Source organism: Pogoniulus pusillus, unplaced genomic scaffold (genome assembly GCF_015220805.1).
Source record: "Pogoniulus pusillus isolate bPogPus1 unplaced genomic scaffold, bPogPus1.pri scaffold_91_arrow_ctg1, whole genome shotgun sequence".
Lineage (NCBI taxonomy): Eukaryota > Metazoa > Chordata > Aves > Piciformes > Lybiidae > Pogoniulus > Pogoniulus pusillus.
Genome location: NW_026974732.1, coordinates 123,663 through 129,662, shown reverse-complemented (window position 1 = coordinate 129,662; position 6,000 = coordinate 123,663).

Here is a 6,000-nt window from a genome sequence, read left to right as displayed (position 1 = left end):
GGTTCTTCAAAGGGGCTAGGATGTAAACGTGTTTCTGCTTCAAAGGAAAGGAGCTAGGAGAAAGTTTCTTTTGCCAGTGTGTGAGGGAGCTGGAAAGCTGCAGAATGGTGCAGGGGATTCCAGGCTAGGCCATTCCTGGCTGGGTCTATAAGCAGAATGAGTGCTTTTTCTGAATGGCATTTCTATGGTTCTTCAATGGGGCTAGGATGTAAACGTGTTTCTGCTTCAAAGAAAGGAGCTAGGAGAAAGTTTCTTTTGCCAGTGTGTGAGGGAGCTGGAAAGCTGCAGAATGGTGCAGGGGATTCCAGGGCAGGCAATACCTGGCTGGGACTATAATCAGAATGAATGCTTTTTCTAAACGGCATTTCTAAGGTTCTTCCATTGGGCTAGGATGTAAACGTGTTTCTGCTTAAAAGGAAAGGAGCTGGGAGAAAGTTTCATTTGCCAGTGTGTGAGGGAGCTGGAAAGCTGCAGAATGGTGCAGGGGATTCCAGGCTAGGCCATTCCTGGCTGGGTCTATAAGCAGAATGAGTGCTTTTTCTAAACGTCATTTCTACGGTTCTTCCATAGGGCCAGGATGCAAATGTGTTTCTGCTTCAAAGGAAAGGAGCTAGGTAAAAGTTTCTTTTGCCAGTGTGTGAGGGTGTTGGAAAGCTGCAGAATGGTGCAGGGGATTCCAGGGTAGCCAATTCCTGGCTGGGTCTATAAGCAGAATGAATACTTTTTCTAAACGGCATTTCTATGGTTCTTCCATGGGGCTAGGATGTAAACGTGTTTCTGCTTAAAAGGAAAGGAGCTGGGAGAAAGTTTCTTTTGCCAGTGTGTGAGGGAGCTGGAAAGCTGCAGAATGGTGCAGGGGATTCCAGGCTAGGCCATTCCTGGCTGGGTCTATAAGCAGAATGATTACTTTTTCTGAACGGCATTTCTATGGTTCTTCAATGGGGCTAGGATGTACACGTGTTTCTGCTTCAAAGGAAAGGAGCTAGGAGAAAGTTCCTTTTGCCAGTGTGTGAGGGAGCTGGAAAGCTGCAGAATGGTGCAGGGGATTCCAGGCTATGGCATTCCCGTCTGGGTCTATAAGTAGAATGAGTGCTTTTTCTAAACGGCATTTCTATGATTCTTCAAAGGGGATAGGATCAAAAGGTGTTTCTGCTTCAAAGGAAAGGAGCTAGGAGAAAGTTTCTTTTGCCAGTGTGTGAGGGAGCTGGAAAGTTGCAGAATGGTGCAGGGGATTCCAGGCTAGGCCATTCCTGGCTGGGTCTATAAGTAGAATGAGTGCTTTTTCTAAACGGCATTTCTATGATTCTTCAAAGGGGATAGGATTAAAAGGTGAAAAGGTGTTTCTGCTTCAAAGGAAAGGAGCTAGGAGAAAGTTTCTTTTGCCAGTGTGTGAGGGAGCTGGAAAGCTGCAGAATGGTGCAGGGGATTCCAGGGTAGCCAATTCCTGGCTGGGTCTATAAGCAGAATGAGTACTTTTTCTAAACGGTACTTCTGTGGTTCTTCAAAGGGTATAGGATCAAAAGGTGTTTCTGCTTCAAAGGAAAGGAGCTGGGAGAAAATTTCTTTTGCCAGTGTGTGAGGGAGCTGGAAAGCTGCAGAATGGTGCAGGGGATTCCAGGCTAGGCCACTCCTGGCTGGGTCTATAAGCAGAATGAGTGCTTTTTCTAAATGTCATTTCTATGGTTCTTCAGAGGGGCTAGGATGTAGACGTGTTTCTGCTTCAATGGAAAGGAGCTAGGAGAAAGTTTCTTTTGCCAGTGTGTGAGGGAGCTGGAAAGCTGCACAATGGTGCAGGGGATTCCAGGCTATGGCATTCCAGGCTGGGTCTATAAGTAGAATGAGTGCTTCTTCTAAACGGCATTTCTATGATTCTTCAAAGGGGATAGGATCAAAAGGTGTTTCTGCTTCAAAGGAAAGGAGCTAGGAGAAAGTTTCTTTTGCCAGTGTGTGAGGGAGCTGGAAAGCTGCAGAATAGTGCAGGAGATTCCAGGCTAGGCCATTCCTGGCTGGGTCTATAAGCAGAATGACTGCTTTTTCTAAACGTCATTTCTATGGTTCTTTAATGGGGCTGGGATGTAAACGTGTTTCTACTTCAATGGAAAGGAGCTAGGAGAAAGTTTCTTTTGCCAGTGTGTGAGGGAGCTGGAAAGCTGAAGAATGGTGCAGGAGATTCCAGGCTACGCCATTCCTGGCTGGGCCTATGTCCCGGGTTTGGGCTGATCCCTCCCCCGGGAAGAAATTCACAACACAAACCCCCCTACTTTTTTGAAAGTCAGGGAAAGATGAAATTGTATTTTCTTATAATATAAGTATAACAATGTAAAGAGAAATAATAACTAGAGAAGGAAGGAAGGGAAAAAAAAAAAAAACAATACAATAACCTTAAGGGAGATGGGGAGGGGGTCAAGCGGCGGCGAAGCAGCAGAAGCAGCAGTAGCCAAAACAGCAGCCGGGGAAGATAGGCGAAGCTGCAGCAGCAGAAGCCAGCGGGAGAAGGGGGAGAACAAACTGTGCTTCTAGACATTAAGTTCTTGATGCTCCAATGAAATTATATTAATTTATCTATTGTTGCCATTTATGTGGCCTATCCCTGGAATGTTCATCTCTCCCCTATGTCTGAGCTAGAGGATCAGCTCAAACGGCCACAATCCACCCCTTTAATATAATTTACCATTGCAGCATCAAGTCATTCTATGTAACTAGGAATAACATCAGTATCGTAGATGGTCATTTTCCAGGCTTCAAGCATCTTTCTTCAATCTTCGGTCATTCATCTTCTTATTTCCGTCTGCCTCAGGCATTGGCTAGCTCAATGTTTTTTTTTCAATGAGTGGAACAGAGCAGGACTCTTGGCACTCTCAGGGCTCATGCTCATGGGTAGCGGGCTCTTCATGGCTTTTCTTGGACACCACAATCATCTGCAAAAGAACTCATAACAACATATCTACATTCTTTCTGCCAATGTCAGATTCTTTTGTGGCACACATTGTATTTTACCGTTTTTCTGCATAACCCAATATGTATGACCAGGCCCTTCAGCAGAAACCACCCCTCGGACAGGTGTAGCCTCCCCCGAAGGGGAGAATACCCAAACAGACTTGCCTAACAAATTCTTTTCACGAATGACAGGAACCCTGTCACCTTCTACCTTTTGTAAGACCTCTGAATGAGCTGGGCCAGCTCGGTTGGTGGAACCTCTACTATTCACTACCCAAGTGGCTTGGGCTAGATGTTTCTCCCAGTTCTTTAAGGTTCCTCCGCCCATTGCCTTTAAAGTTGTTTTCAACAAGCCATTGTAACGTTCAATTTTGCCTGAGGCGGGTGCATAATAGGGGATGTGATAGATCCACTCAATGCCGTGCTCTTTGGCCCAAGATTTTATGAGATTGTTTTTAAAGTGGGTACCATTATCTGATTCAATTCTTTCTGGAGTGCCATGTCGCCACAGGATTTTGTCTTTCCAAGCCCAAAATGGTGTTATGTGCAGTGGCACGGGAAACTGGATAGGTTTCCAGCCATCCGGTGCTTGCTTCCACCATGGTCAGCACATATTGCTTTCCAGTCCGAGAACGAGGTAGAGTGATGTAATCAATCTGCCACGCTTCACCGTATTTGTACTTTGCCCATCGCTCACCATACCACAAGGGCTTCAGACGCTTGGCTTGTTTAATAGTAGCACAAATATCACAGTCATGTATAACTTGTGTTATAGCGTCCATGGAGATGTTGATTGCTCTGTCCCGTGCCCATTGGTAGGTAGCATCTCTGCCTTGATGTCCTGAGGAATCATGGGCCCACCGGGCTAAGAACAGTTCACCTCGGTGTTCCCAATCTAAATCCAAATCACAATTTACATCGGTCTGAAACACCTTGGCAGCCAAATCTGCCTGATGGTTGTGCTGATGTTCCTCAGTAGCTTTACTTTTGGGCATGTGAGCGTCTATGTGTCGTACTCTTACAGGGATTTTCTCTAGACGGGTAGCAATGTCCTGCCATAAGTCAGCAGCCCAAATTGGCTTTCCTTTCCGTTGCCAATTATTTCTTTTCCAGTCCTTTAGCCAACCCCATAAGGCATTAGCCACCATCCATGAATCAGTATAGAGGTAAAGCATGGGCCAGTTCTCACGTTCAGCCACGTCAAGAGCAAGTTGGATAGCTTTTACTTCTGCAAACTGGCTTGACTCACCTTCTCCAGCTTTTGTTTCAGCCACTGCCCGTATAGGGCTCCAAACTGCAGCTCTCCATTTTCTCTTGTTTCCAACAAGGCGACAGGAACCATCAGTAAATAGAGCATAGTTTCTTTCTCCTTCAGACAAATCACTGTAAGGAGGAGCTTCTTCAGCCTGACTCATTCGCTCCTCTGGAGGATTTATACAGTTTGTACCTTCTGGCCAGTTGGTGATCATCTCCACTATGCCAGGTCGTTCAAGGCTCCCCATGCGTGCTCGCTGTGTTATGAGAGCCATCCACTTAGACCAGGTAGCATCGGTTGCGTGATGTGGCGATGACCCCTTTCCCTTAAACATCCAGTTCAAAACTGGTAATCTGGGAGCCAAAAGAAGCTGAGAGTCTGTTCCTATTACTTCTGAAGCAGCTTTCACACCTTCATAAGCAGCAAGGATCTCTTTCTCTGTTGGTGTATAGTTTACTTCTGACCCTCTATATCCTCTACTCCAGAAACCAAGTGGTCGGCCACGTGTTTCTCCTGGGGCTCTCTGCCATAGGCACCAGGTGGGACCATTATCACTCGCAGCCGTATACAGAATGTTCTTAATGTCTGGACCAGTTCGAACAGGCCCCAAACCCATTGCATGGACTACTTCCTGTTTTATCTGATCAAAGGCTGCTTGTTGTTCAGGTCCCCACTGAAAGTTGTTTCTCTTTCGAGTTATATCATATAAAGGTTTTACAATTTGGCTGTACCCAGGGATGTGAAGCCTCCAAAATCCAACTGTTCCTAAGAAAGACAATGTGTCCTTCTTATTTGTGGGATTTGCCATGGCAGAAACCTTATTTATCACATCCATTGGAATGTGACGGCGACCATCTTGCCAACGAATTCCCAAGAACTGAATCTCTCTAGCAGGTCCTTTTACCTTGTCTCGCTTTATGGCAAAACCTGCCTTCAGCAGAATGTCAATTATTTTGTTACCTTTTTCAAAAACTTCCTGTGCCGTGTTCCCCCAGACAATGATGTCATCAATGAACTGCAGGTGCTCTGGAGCTCCACCTTTCTCCAATGCATCATGGATCACTGCATGACAGATCGTTGAGCTGTGCTTCCACCCCTGGGGCAAACGATTAAACGTATACTGAATCCCCCTCCAAGTGAAAGCAAATTGAGGCTTGCATTCTTCTGCTATTGGAATAGAAAAGAAAGCATTAGCAACATCTATGGTTGCATACCATTTGGCCTCCTTGGATTCCAGCTCATATTGGAGTTCTAACATGTCCGGCACAGCAGAACTCATGGGCGGAGTCACTTCATTTAGGCCGCGGAAATCAACTGTAAGTCGCCACTCTCCATTTGCCTTTCGCACAGGCCATATGGGACTATTGAAAGGTGAATGGGTCTTTTTAATGACGTCCTGGCACTCCAGACGACGAATCAGATCATGTATGGGCACCAAAGAGTCACGGTTTGTTCTATATTGCTTGTGGTGTACAATTTGGGTGGCAACTGGCAACTTCACATCCTCTACATTATGCTGCCCAACAACTGCAGACTCATCTGAGAGCTCAGGCCTAGCAGACAACTTCAATTTGTCTCCAACAGCTTCTACAGTTGCTATTCCAAAGGTCCACTTAAACCCCTTGGGATCTTTAAAACGCCCTTCTCTCAGAAAGTCAATTCCCAAGATGCAAGGTGCATTTGGACCTGTTACAATGACATGCCTTCGCCAATCACTTCCAGTCAAACTCATCTCTGCCTCTAACCTTGTCAATTCTTGAGAGCCTCCTGTAATTCCAGAAATAGTAATAGACTCCATTCCTTTACAG